Consider the following 15,753-nt stretch of genomic DNA (forward strand, 5'->3'; position numbering starts at 1 on the left):
TCTGAAGTTGATTTCACAAGCCATCAAGCTTTTGACATTCTTTTTCTGAAGTTGATTTCACAAGCCAAATTTGGCTTTACAGAGAAATAAATTAGGAAAAACTGGTTTGTTTCGTTTTTAAGGAAGGGATATCTCACATCAAATCGATTGAGTTCAACCGGGTTAAAACGGCAGAGGAAGATTGGGATACAGTGTATCATAAAACGTTTATTATTTTGAATTTTCATTATTGTTCGAGTAAAATTATTCAATATTATTTTGTATAAAACGATAAATAAACATGCATGTCAAGACGGATAGCTGAGCACTGTCAAAATATTAAGCAGTTTAACATACCAATAGTACAAACTGTTGTGATAATAGTCTTGTTTTTTCGCACTTTGATACATTCTTTATACTTTCCAGTAGGTGTTGACATTTTGATAACAAACAGGTACAATAATAATGTTTTTGCTTTACTAACTTCAATCATAACAGTTTATCATTTACAATACACCGTCAGAAGACTATTCTGTTTTGTATTAGTACCGTATGGTTTATAATAACAATCGCCATTTTCACGAAACTTTTAAATTTGAATTTATAACTGTCAGAGATAATTTCAAAATTGTTGCCACAAGGATTCTCTGCGCATGGACCATTGGCTACTTTTTGCTGGAAGAGTGGACGTAACGAGTCTGCCATAGTAAAAATAATTGTCAAAAGTATCGTTGACAGCCATTTAGGTAGCTACAATAATGAGCGAGTCTGCCATAGTCTAAAAATCGTCAAAAGACTCATTGACAGCCATTTAGGTGGACTAGCCATTTAGGTGGACAAGGTTGGGTTGGTGATACTCTCTCCCCCAAAAATACATGTCAAAAATTGTGCATTTTGAGTGATTTTAGTTTCTTTTTCTCAAACAATTACATAAAAAGTGAATCAGATAGTGGAAACCTCAAAAATTGACATTGTTCTCAAAAAATGACCGAGAACTACTCGCCTTTATGTACAAACATTTCGAAGGAAACTAAGTACGAAAAACAACAATTAATGAAGCAAATATGATGGCCAAGAAGTGTAAAATGAACTTGTAAATAATATTTTTAGGTGTAGGTCGTGCGAAAATAAACATGTAACAATGCATTTTCACCTTTGATACTGTTCAAGATGAGGTTTTCACGCCTTTTTTCTGTCAAAGCATTCCCGCGCGAAACGAGAGTTATCTTTCTGAAATGGATCAATCGTCTAGATGCAAACGGTCAAAAAAACATAAAGGCTTTATGAGGGCGGGGTTTCGGTAATTTACGTTTGCGGTAAACTTGGACGATCTAAGGGGTTGGGGCGCACAGGGTCCCCCACCCCAACTGAATCCGCTTGTGTTTATTCTTTAGTTGCCTCTCATTAAAACCCAAGCGGTATGTGGATTTGGTTTGAAACCGGTAGTATCCAAGCTCAGTGCTTAGTCTGTGAATTACCACTAGATCAAGAAAATCCACCGGTTAAAGTCATTATGTCAGAAAAAAAATGTACTAACATTTCTTGTTAGCATGTACCCGGCTTTTTTATATATTTTTTTTTGTATCTGATTAAGAAATACAGCAATTCAGTTTACTCAATCACACGTATTATGGTTTGTGATAAGCAAGTGAAACCTTTAGGCGTTAAGGTAGATAGTTCATCTTATTTAAAATAGTTTGGGTGACGAATGTTATATGGAACAATTAGTTTTTTACGTACGATTGAAAAATGGTTACATTCAAGTAAGTAGTGAAATTCGTCACTAATAACATTCTCAGTACGTAACTGACATAATCTTTGGTTTCTCTCAATGTTCAAATGCTTGCCTTCAAAACAATGACTATTCTTAAAATTCTAGACATTTGAATGAGTTATCAACAGTACTAGTCCAGTTTTGCAAGAATTAGTCATACACTCTACTTTTTACAATTGACATAAACTTACCAGGGCTTTTGACTGATTGACTTCTAAAATAATCAGACAAACTAAGTTCGTTTAAAGTATTGGTAATGGAGGATATCCACGGAGAAACAATAACATTACTAGAATGTAGTTTAAGAACCGTATTATATAATAACTTAGATATTTTACAATCTTTTTTGCTCTCATTCTTGCTTCGGTAACATAAAACTCTTGATTTGAGTTGTAAAGCAATGGTTTTTACACGACGTTCACCATACACCATGCAGTTAAGAGTGGAGGCTTTGAGATTGAGTATTAATTTGCAATATCTCAGCTGAAACTGTTCAATTATTTTAATATTTTCAAAACCCCATACTTCGCAAGAGTAAAACAAAATTGTAGCAATCATAGAACCAAATAGATGTAACTGAACTGAAATGGGAAGATTGAGTTTTCGTGACTTTTGAATAACAGAAAACATAGCTCCTCTTGCTTGTTCAACTAGTTTTTCTTTGCTTTACGAAAACTTCCATTATAATTAAAAAGTGTTCCAAGATAAGAAAATTCTTCAACACTGTAGTATTCTATTGTTATAGGAAAAATCTACATTATTTTTCATTTTTTATTTACCAATCACAACAACTTTTGTCTTATCCTCATTGACTTGCAAATCCCATAACATACACAAATCAAACATAGCATTTAAGGCACTTTGTAAGTCATTATCCTTTCAACAAATATTACCGTGTCATCTGCATACAGCACTATAAAAATGCCATAAATATAGACTTCATCATCATCATCATCATCATCATCATCATCATCACTAAGGCATTCCAAAGTGGCCTTAGACATAGTGGCCAATCCTTCAAACTTTTTATACACAAATTGGGATAAACCATTCAAAAATATAGAGAACATAGAGACGAACTCCAGGTAGACATGTATTTTAGCATTTTTAGTGGAGGCGATTGACTGCATCCCGTATTGTGATCTATACGAACCGACTATGTGACGGCTAGATCGATTGCAGAGTTAGACACCGCGGCGGCGGACGAATATGGTTGAACGGCTAATTGAGATGACGGCCAGACAATACTTAGTAATATCTGGGGAGGTGGTAGTAGGGGTGGCATCTGGACCTATGCCGATAAATTCAAAGGGCTTTGTGTAATACAGAAAAGCGGTTCAGGCTCAAGTGGCAATGCTACGAATCTTCATTTCATTTGAACTATCCTACTTGTTCAGTACTAATGATAAATTTGCTGATTTTTGATATTACAGTTGAACGCCGTTGGCTCGAACTCTAAGGGAGTTGGTGTTCATGCAGTTCAAGCCAACAACTCGAGTCAAGCAATTTCGAGTCAACGGGAGTTGACTGTATTTGAAATTCGTCAGGTGGGTTTCGCAATGTTTTAAATACAAAAAGATATTAATTTGCTTGTGAGTATTAGCTTGTGATAACCATTGTCACTGATTTACCTTTGGGTGTATATAATAGTGACATTATTTTTATGTAAAGCTGCTTAATATTGCCTTCTTTCATTTGAAAAGTTGGTGCATTTCAAAATGTATTGAAATTCATAGCCAAGGTCATTTAAGTTACATAAGGTGCATTTTCGGTCATTTCTTTGAAAACCATGCCAGCAGCCCGTCTCAGACCAATATTTTTAATAAGCTGTTTGGGAAAAGTTTTGGAAAGGATAATATTTAACTATATTTATAACCAATTAGTAAGAATCGAACTTATGTTTAAAAATCAATCGGGATTTCTTCCAGGGCATTCTACCGTATATCATCTCATAGACATATATCCTCAAGTGTGTTATGCAGCTGACAATAAGAAAACAACATGTATAATGTTTTATGATATTTCTAAAGCATTTAAACGAGTTTGGCACGCTGGTCTAGTATTCAAATTGAGACAATGTGGTTAAAAAATTTATCTAAGTCATTGAAAACAACAAGTGAGAGTTTGAAATACCACTTCGTCTTTATTGCGAACAAATGCTGGTGTACCTCAAGGGTCAGTACTGGGTCCCTTATCATTTCTTATATTTGTAATTGATATTGCTGAAAATTTTGGAAGTATAACACGTCTATTTGCGAACGACAGTTCACTCTCAATTACGTCTACCAATTTAAATGAAATTGAACGTGTCTTTAAACATGATATGAAACATGATATGGAAGTTTTAACAAATTGTCTAAACAGTGGCTTGTAAATATTAATGCAGGTAAAACTGAAGGAATGATATTTTCCAACCGTTTTCCAAGATTACCAAATATACAATTCAACAACGTCGAAATAAATTTTGTTAAGCACCACAAGCACTTAGGTCTTACAATCGGCGATGACGCCTATAAATGACATGAGCACATTATTCAAATTACAAAATCAGCACCAAAGGTATTGAACTCAATGAGGTGGATCAAAATCAGAGTTAGCAGAAAAATTATCAACAATTTCATATATGCGACCTCTTCTAGACTATGCCGCTGTGGTATGGGATGGATGCACAGTGTATGAAAAAGGAAACGTAGAAAAACTTCAATATGAAGCTTAAGCCGCGCGTATAGTCGATTGATATTCAATAAAAGAAATAGGTTGGGTTCATTTGCAGACAGACGGAAAATACAAAAGTTAACTCTCGTGTATCAAGCTAAAAAAGGCACACTACCAGTTTATTTGCAAGAAATAATTCCGCCTGTGATTTCTACAACAACAAATTATAATCTCCGAAATAATAGCAATTTCGTTACTATCCCTCGCAGAACATAGTTATTTTTAAGGTCATTTATTCCATCAGCAATAGATTTATATAATAATTAAGAATATAACATTACAGCATCTCCTTCGGTTTCAACATTTAAAGCAAATTTCAAATGCATAAAGGCCATAGGCCCATTAGCATACAAGAATTATGCATATATACACATATCATGACAATTCATAGATCAGTGGTCAAATACAATTTCATAGATACAATTTTTTTTTTTTACAATGACATACACTATATTATTATATAACTCCAACTATAATATATATAATACTATAATATTATCAAAGTGAGGAGACAGTGGCTGTTATATGGATATAAACTTATTACATATGTTAAATATAAACAAACGTCTATCTTAATTCAAAAGCTTTATGTACATACATCGATAATTTTCTACATGTAGCTTCCCTATCACTGGCAATGAGTTCAACAAATTTCAGTACATTTGGTCTTTTCCAATAATATTTACTGATGTATTGTTTTCTTAAATCATTATACAATGTACATTCTAACAAGAAATGAAACTCATCTTCGAGAATATTACAAATTTGACATTTTCGTTCATTAACAGGTATAGATTCAGGTTTATGCCATCTACCGGCCTCGATTTCTAGTCTATGTGATGAAAGTCTTAACCTCGTAAGGGCTTTCCGAAATTTTACAATATTAACATCACACAAGTAAGATTGTAACTTAAAATCTGCAAACAGCACATATGATTTTGCTCTGGATAAGTTATTAATTTCTGCAAACCAGTTTTGTAAATAGACATCTCGCAGTCTCTGCTTAAATTCATATATAAATTTATCAACATCACCAACAATTTGAAATAACCAAACTTCATTAAATTCAAATGTTTGCAAAATATATCTAACGCTCTTTGCCCATGATTTACAATTAGGCAGTCTCTCTAAGTCTCTATATAATATTTGATAAACTGTTCTTACATATTTGATATCATCACAATGCAAAAAAATTAACCAGTACTTTATAACGCTTACAACTCTTTTAGTGACTAATGGTGTTCTTTCAAGTTCTCCATAAACAAAATTGTTCTGTGTTTGAGTTCTTACACCTAGAATCTCTTTACAAAACTTCAAATGAACTCGTTCTATCTTTACGCTATCGTTTAACCCACATACTTCACAGCCATAATTTAACACTGGGTATATAAGTTTATCAAATAATGACAAATAGTGGCTTATTGATATACCAGTGAACTTAGTAAGATCTGAATTAAGCTTATATAATGCCTTCATAGCTTGTCCTGACAAGGTTTCAAAAGTTTTACTGCATGAACCGCCAGGTGTAAATACAATGCCTTGATAAGTAAACTTTTTTATAATCTCTAGTTCTTGTCCTTGGTACATAAATTTAATATTTCTTCTAACATTGACACCTTTTTTTAAATATCACCACCTTTTTTATTTATTTTTACACTAAGTTTCCACCTGTTACAATAATCTTCTAACAGTACTTATCCATTTTGTAACCCACTTTCAGATTCTGATAAAATAACAATATCATCAGCATATAGCAACAGGAACATTTTTAACATATCTAAATCAACCCCTTCAAAACCATGAAGCATAAAGTGTTCTACTTTATCATTTAGATACATACAAAATAAAAAAGGTGATAATGATTCGCCCTGCCTAACACCGAGCACACAAGGAAAGTCATCACTTAATTCATTTTTATATCTTGATCTAACATTTTCATACATTGACTTAACTGTATCTAATATTTTTCCCCTATCACCAATAATCTCACTATATAATCAAACGCCTTGGTAAAGTCAATAAAGGCTGCAAATAATTTTCTCTTATTGTTTAACAATTGCTCAATGATACCATGTAACACAAATATATTGTACAGATCCCATATGCTTTCTAAAGCCAGATTGTGCCTCTATATATACATGATATGTTTCAGCCCAAGAACTTAATCTATCATTTATTATTTTTGCGAACAATTTCCCAATTGTACTTAACAAAGTAATTCCTCTATAATTATTTACATTTTCTAAATCACCCTTTTTATGCAACGGAACTATAAATCCTTCAGACCATTTTTCTGGATAGTAATTCATATCAAATAATTTATTGAAAAGAGTACTTAAACATGACAAAAACTGTTCAGACTCAATACCATATTTCAAAAATTTATTTAGCACTAAGTCTGGTCACGCTGACGTACCACAATTCAGCTTCTTACAAGCCTTAACAATCTCCTCACATGAAAATGGTATGTTTAGCTCATCAAACATTATCTGCATTTCACCATCTAAATATATTTCATTAAAATATAACACATCTTCATCTGGTTGAAAAAACACAGAGTCTGGGTCATTAATAGCTTGAAAATATGCCAAAAAAATCATTGGCTGACAATTTTGAAGAGAAATGCATGCTCGTAATTGGAACCATTGTAGTAATCTTAATTTCGACCTCTATAATAACCATTTGCTTAATAGCACTAGGTGCCAGTGTGGTTACCCAGTTGAAGATGCAGATAATTATTTCTTTAGGTGGAACATGGTGTAATCTTTAAACTCGGGAACGTATATCCATGTGTCATGCAACACGTGCGTTTCACCCACTTAGCATTACGTCCTTATTATTTGGAAAACCCTCACTCTCCGACCATGAAAATATTGTATTATTCCATTATGTACACTTACTTATAAAGCACTCTAAACGGTTTACGTATTAGCCCCTTCTTTAACTATAACTGAACCAGGTTGTTTTATTGAACAGTTTACCACATATCCCCTGTGTAGCAGTGGGTCAGAATTCTTCTTCTTTTACTGACATTTCTTTCACTTATTCATTCTCTTACCTTTTTCTTATTTATATTTATCGCCAAATACTTATCAATAAAAGATTTCTCTCAATGGTCAGGCTGATATGACAAATAAAATATGTTCATGATAAAGGAAGTATTTTGTTTGATATTTTATTCAAATAATATTGAACAATTCACATGAAAGAAGTTCCGCAGATCACAAGTGAATCGATGACGTTTGGCCTTACGCGAGTCACATGTTTCAACACAGGGGCAGGGAGTTAGGTTATGCCACGCCCAAAATGTCAATTGGAAAAACGAGAAAGAAGTCTTCACATGATTAGGTCGTCACGAGGGGACTGTAACTTATAAAATGTTCTGTTCTATAATAAACCAGAATAGCGATATAGTTTTGACATGCTAATTTTTCCATTTTAAATAGTCGACATTAGCTGCGCACCTTGATATTGATTAATTAATTGATAACAATGACTTCGATCTGTAACCACTGTATTGTATAAATAACACCCCCTCCCCCTAAACAAAATTAGATAATAATAATAATAATAATAATAATAATAATAATAATAATAATAATAATAATAATAATAAAATAATAATAATAATAATAATAATAATAATAATTAACTAAATAACTAAATAAAAAATACAATAAAACCGAGTCATTTTGGTAAAAACATTGAATTGTTCAAACTACATCGAACGCTTATTCGAGGGAAATAACTACGTAATCAACTGCTAGTAGCGTTAATAGCCGTTATTTCCCTTTGTTGTACGAGGGTAAAGTAAAACGCAGCGATATTCGCAGCCAATATAAACATATACAGAAAAGGTGTTAAAGGCCTGGGTGCCTGACCCCAAATATCCTACCGGACAGCAATTAAGCCTATTTGGCAGAGGAGGCGTGGTTAATCGGGTTTATGAGGCCTGCTCTGGTCATCAGTTTTGATTTTAAACATTCACATGGCTTGTGGTGTTATATATCATTCGGATAGACTGGTACAGAAGAATTTGTCCGTTGCTTTCTCATTTGAGATTAGATAAATAAAGTTTCATACACCATAACCGATATTTCCACGAATTGTGTTATGTATATATCACCCCAGATAATGGATGTTTCCCACCATATGGCAGTTACAACCTCATACTATGATAGTAAGCCTGTAGTAAACAGGAATTGGTAGTGAAATTCAGTTGGCTGTTAGATGGTCATGAACTTTCAAGATCTGTCAATCAACATTGCCGGGAAATTTGAATTTGTTTGACAGTTATACGTTTTTTTATTTGAAAGTAGTATTTATAACTGTTTGAGAGACTTGAAATTCACAAAATATGTTTATGATACATTTAATGAACCATCTTGCAAATTTTAGCATTTTTTGTTCGTTAATTATTTGTATATTTGAAAAAATGTACTGACAGTCTGTACTAGCAGACAGCTCTATGATGTCAAGTGAAGTGGCCATTTTTCTGACAGTCAGCCTTTTATACTATTACCCCGGCCTTTAACAGCCTTATTGTTGGGGTTCAAGTGCCATTTATTAAACAAACACAACATGATTTAATAAGTGTCATTATTAACAAAAATAACATGATGACAAAGTTAAGAAATGTTCACTTACTGAAACATCAAATAAAGCAACGTTTTAACGCCCTAAATGAAAGAGTTTGTAGAAATTGCGATTAAATATGCGATTAATTCCACAATCTTCAGTGGCGGATCGGATCTACCGGGGGGGGGGGGGGGGCACGGAAACTGCGAAAAATAAATTAATTGTAAACTTTGTGGAACTTCAGCTAGTTAGTTTCAATGCATTGTACACATCGATACCAAGTTTATGTCTGTTTTCGACAATTTTCTCTTTTTTTCGCCTTTTCACCATACGGTGTACAGCCCCTTTTTTAAAGCTGCAACCTCACAGGTTGAACGTTTTGACAACTTTTTTTTATTTTTTGTCTTGGAACGAGCCAATTTTTGCGAACGTCCATGAAAACCAGTCATATAATTTTTATATTCAAAGGCATGATAATCCTTGGTTTCACAGTAGGGGCCAATTTCCTGTATATTGGTTTATTGGCCATTTAGTGTCCAATATTATAGATAGATAGATTCTTTTATTCCTCCAACAATGGAGAGCATTACATATTTATAACATACAATACATGAATATACAGTTGATATATAATCAAACATAGTGTGCACTTAGTAACGTAGGGTCTACTGAAAATTTTACTTAGAGCTAGAGCCACCGTCCTGCAATATTTGAGTTGCTCGCGATATATTTGACTGAACCTCCATATAATGCATGGTGATATTTCATTATTTATAGACAGAAAACCACGCAAACTGTCTTCACTCAATAGCCTTGATTGATATTCTGCGTTAGCAACTTCGTAGATAGATTTCTTAACTAGGTTTTTCCACGTACACATTTCTGGAAACGTGCCATTTTCTAGATACTGGTTTACATAAACCAAAAAATTGTATTTGCATAATATTTTGTATATGTCGGGGAAAAATCCTGTTATTTGACTTGGATTCTCGAGGAATTCAAGAAGTCTGTATATGAATATTCGTTTAACGGTTTTCGCGGGGTCCAGTTTGCAAAGTTGTCCGAAGAACAAAAGTTTTCTTTTGTCTATTATGTAGTTAATAGATAAAATACCGATAGAGCCTAGTGCTACTTCTGATCTACATGCGCGTGAAAATCCTTGAATCGACTTAATACATTGTTTATGGACACGATTAAGGGAGTTTAATTGTGTTACTGAGATATTGTACCAAACCTCGCAACCGTATAAAGCCTTTGGAAGTACTATCGTTTCGTACAAATGTTTCATGGTTAGGGGGTGTAGACTTTGGTCATCTGATGCCCCACAATCTGTAAGACCGAAATAGGTTTTTCTTAATTTACTGCATGCATCTTCTATACTCTTATTTAAGTTCATATACTTGTCGCATAGTACCCCGAGATTCACGTAACTAACTGTCTCTTCTACACAGTCTCTTCCTAAATACCACGATCGTTCACTACGTGTGAACATCGACTTTGATTCGTTAAATACAACTACTTTTGTTTTACTAGCATTATACTGATGTCGTCCTTTGATTGAATTAGAATAACAAATGTTCATTAGTTCGCTCAGGCCATTTTTGCTGAGCGAGAGTAGTACCATGTCGTCGGCATGCGTTGGACAACCTACACTGGCGTCTAATATTAGTCATTTAGTGTCCAATATTATAATGAAACCTCCAAACTGCCCAGCAGGATACTCAGATTGGAGATCTGATAAGAGGGATCAATTCAATTCAATTTCAATTCAATTAATTTAATTCAAGTAAGCAAAGGCCACCGGCCCAAAATACACAAAATATACAAAAACAAACATAGTATAGTAGTTGCAACATACGATTTACACATTTATCATGTCTAACAGATGGTATACATAGATTGTTAACTTCAATATTGTATTATCATTTTCAGATTTTCAGTAGACACTTAAGAGTAGAAATCATTTAAACTATTACCAGATGGATACCAATTAAAAAGATAGTGTCTACGAATAATATCGAATTTAGGACATTGAAAGAATGCATGATTTTCACAATCAATAACTGTCAAATTTTGATTCAGACAATATATACAAAGTCCCTCATCTTGTAGAGTATTAATATATCTTCCAAGTTCCATCTTTAGTTTATGGGTTGAACAGCGAAACCTAGCAAAAGCAATCTTATATTTTAATGGAATTTCCAGATGTAGGTACCTTTCTGTATTTAATAATGTTTTGCCAGTAATGTTTCTAATGATGGCACCTTGAGGGCTCACTAATGTCATTATGCCAGTTTTGGACGAATCAGTCAATCAACCGTTGTCTAAAAGTATATATAAATAGATCTTTATTTCCTACATCTTGATCAATCCAAATATATCCAAATCCGTACGTGAATAACAAAGATTTAATATTGGATGCCCAACAATTTCGCCCGGCGTCATCTAACGATTTTAACATTTTGTAGCAGTGTTTAGGATATCTATGATTAGACATAGTTAATAACTTACACCATTATTTAATGCAGTTAACAAAATAAGTAACACACAGAGCCAGACGTCCACATTCGCCCAGAGTTATACATTTATTTGTAGTTCTTTTAACATACAGATGTCTCTTGCAGAATTTATTTGAATTGTCTCTATGGTATCAATATATTTATATCCCCAAATCTGCGATCCATAGCACAAAATTGGCTTAACCATGCTATCAAAAAGTATAAATAATTCCTTTGTTGGGAAAGCTTCAAAATGTTTCTTATAGCTATATATTGAAAAAATTGCCTTTTGTGCTTGTGCAGATAATTTATCAACATAAACTAAGTATAAACATATCAAAACATTTGAGTCTAGAATTTAGAATTAAAATGCATTTGAATTTCTATTCTGTTTGTTTTGCTATAACAGCTTGTGGCAGCTTGCCATACAGGTAACCAAAGTGTGAAAAAGACTTTTCTAGTTATTGCTACGGTTGAGACTTTTGCTATGGCAGTGGAAACTTGCAGGAAATTGATTTCTGTGCATACAGTGAACTCCTAGCATCAGTGTAGCAAATTGAGAACGTTTCGTTAATCAGACGAAATGCTTCCTTAACTGGAAGGTTTTGAGTAGATGTCGCAGAACGTTTTGGCATTGTATTTGACAGAACAATTAATAATTTTAGTTGTTATGACGGGTTTTCAGTTGTGTACATCTCAACATTCAGGTAAAGGGTTGTATAAACATATCAAAACATTTGAGTCTAGATTTTAGAATTAAATTGCATTCAACTTGCAATCCTTTTTTTTTGTTGATGCCAATGCCGGAAGAATTATTTTCCTAAAACAGCTTGCCATTTGTAACCAAAGTGTAAAAAAGACTTCTAGTTATTGCTACGGTTTAGACTGTTGCTATGGCAGTGGAAACTTGCAGGAAATTGATTTCTGTACAGTGAACTCCTAGCATAAGTGTAGCAACACTAGAACATTTCGTTGATCAGACGAAATGCTTCCTAAACTGAAACGTTGACAGTAGGGGTCTTGGAAATCTTTTGGCATTGTCATTGACAAAACAGTTAGTGATTTCAGGAGTTTGACACTGTTTAAGAATAATTATAATTCATGAACATGTTTTGAGATTCAAGCAAAGGGTTGTATAAATATATCAAAACAAAGGAGTCTAGATTTTAAAATTAGATTGCATTCGAATTGCTATCCTGTTTGTTTTGCTATAACAGCTTGTTGCAGCTAGCCTTAGGTAACCAAAGTGTGAAAAAGACTTTTCTAGTTATTGCTATGGTTTAGACTGTTGCTATGGCAGTGGAAACTTGCAGGAAATTGATTTCTGTGCATACAGTGAACTCCTAGCATCAGTGTAGCAACACTAGAACATTTCGTTGATCAGACGAAATCCTTCCTTAACTGAAAGGTTGACATTAGGGGTCTTGGCAATCTTTTGGCGTTGTCATTGACAAAACAGTTAGTGAATTCAAGGGTTTGACACTGTTTAAGAATAATTATAATTCATGAACATGTTTTGAGATTCAGGCAAAGGGTTGTATAAATATATCAAAACAAAGGAGTCTAGATTTTAGAATTAGATTGCATTCGAATTGCTATCCTGTTTGTTTTGCTATAACAGCTTGTGGCAGCTAGCCATTGGTAACCAAAGTGTGAAAAAGACTTTTCTAGTTATTGCTATGGTTTAGAATGTTGCTATGGCAGTGGAAACTTGCAGGAAATTGATTTCTGTGCATACAGTGAACTCCTAACATCAGTGTAGCAAATTTTGATCATTTCGTTAATCAGACGAAATGCTTCCTTAACTGGAAGATTTGAGTAGAGCTCGCAGAACGTTTTGGCATTGTATTTGACAGAACAGTTAGTAATTTTAGTTGTTATGATGAGTTTTCAGTTGTGGACACTTCAGCATTCAGGTAAAGGGTTGTATAAACATCAAAATAGTGAACTCCTAGCAATCTGTGTAGCAAATTTTGATCATTTCGTTAATCAGACGAAATGCTTCCTTAACTGGAAGGGTTTGAGTAGAGGTCGCAGAAAGTTTTTGCCATTGCCATAATGACAGAACAATAAGTGATTTCAGGCGTGGACACTTTTTAAGAACGGTTATAATAATTTGTAATAATGTTTTGAGATTCAGGCAAAGGGTTGTATAAAGATATCAAAACATTTGAGTCTAGATTTTAGAATTGAATTTTCAACACCTGTTGTTATTCATAATAAGGATTGTATGAATCTATCAAAACATTTGAGGCTGGATTGAAGAATTTATTTGCTGATAATATAATGTTAATTTGCTGATAATTCAATGAATTTGTCACAGATTTGGAATAGCACTCTAAGTTGCATTAGATGTTGGCTTTTTTAAACAACATACAATGCTATTTTACTTTCATTTCTTTTATAATATTGTCATCAACTAGAAGTATAATAATTATACCAAAGTATGAAGAATTTGGTTAAAAATAGACATAACAGATGCAAGTGCTTAATTTGAAGTATGTAATGAAAAGCAATTATATAAGACAATCAAGCAGTGTGAATATAGTTTTATTTAATGTAAATAATACTAGGCCACACCAAATTGATGTTTTGTACCTCGGATTTGTCAGTTTTCATAACTGCTGGAAATTCGTGGAACAAATCATCAATTTGGTGTGGTCTAACATTTTTTAGCAAGGTGTTTATGGAGTGCATGACGCGCTGAGCAGTTTAAGACGACCCTCATCATGCCCACCTTAACTTTTGGCATTGGGTGTGTCAGATTCCAAATAAGACTCTCCTGAATACATTAAACGACACAGGTAAGTCCAATTATCAAAGTAAATTGTAATAAAGATGTTTAAAGGGAAATATGAAATCATCATGTTATTATTGTAGCTAACAATGGAATAGTGATGAATGGTGTGACATGGTTAGAAAGTCATAGGTACTTTCATATTTGTTTTAAGCAAAACATTTATGCATGATATCAAACAGTATCATTTTCAAAAAAGTATCGAATGTTTTTAATTTATTTTTCCTAATTGAGATTTTAATAACAGAAAAATGGATAATTTTTTTTTTTTATTAAAATGGATTTTCAGTTGAGGACACTTCAACATTCAGGTTATATAAACATATCAAAACATTTGAGACTAGATTTTAGAATTAAATTGCATTCAACTTGCAATCCTTTTTGTTTTGTTGATGCCAATACCAGAAGATTTTTTTTTCGTATAACAGCTTGCCATAGGTAATCTAAGTGTAAAAAGGACTGTCCTAGTAATTGCTATGGTTTAGACTGTTGCTATGGCAGTGGAAACTTGTAGGGAGTTGATTTCTGTGTATACAGTGAACTCCTAGCATCAGTGTAGCAACACTAGAACATTTCGTTGATCAGAAATGCTTCCTTAACTGGAAGGTTGACAGTAGAGGTCCACAGCTGAAAACCCATCATAACAACTAAAATTAATAACTGTTCACCTGCCACTGTGTAAGAATATTAATTAAAAATGCCAAAGCGTAACACCCTAACAAACACTTGCCATTAACCCCCATAAGCAGTTGTATGTGTTTTGACAGATTTTTATGATATTGTATCCAAAGATGCAACAGATCCCTTCAGAGGAAAGCATGCTCAACCCTGAAGGGGTCGACTGGTCTTATATATATATATATGTATGTTACATATGTAGGCCTAAACCTTAACACGGAGAACTGGATATGCCAATTTGCATATTACCAACCAAACACACCAAAGTACTATGAGCACACTTCTGCCTATAGCGGAACTTTACACTATTAACACTTCCTCCTACAGCCGAGCGTTACACTATAAACGCACTTCCGCCTACAGCTGAATGTAACACTATGAAAGCACTTCCGCCTACAGTGGAGCGTTACACTATGAACGCACTTCCACCTACAGCAGAACGTTACGCTGCTTACAGCGAAACTTTACTCTATGAAGGCATTTCCCCCTACAGCGGACTGTTACACTATTAACACACTTTCGCCTACAGCGAACAATACTCTATGAACACACTTTTGCCTACAGTGGAACGTTACACTATGAACGCACTTCCACCTTCAGCGGAACATTACACTATGAATGCACTTCCGCCTACAGCAAAATCTTACACTATCAACGCATTTCTGCCTACAGCGGAACATTACATTATGAACGCACTTCCGCCTACAGCTGAACCTTACATGAACGCATTTCGC

Source organism: Mya arenaria, chromosome 2 (genome assembly GCF_026914265.1).
Source record: "Mya arenaria isolate MELC-2E11 chromosome 2, ASM2691426v1".
In the NCBI taxonomy this organism is placed as follows: Eukaryota; Metazoa; Mollusca; class Bivalvia; order Myida; family Myidae; genus Mya; species Mya arenaria.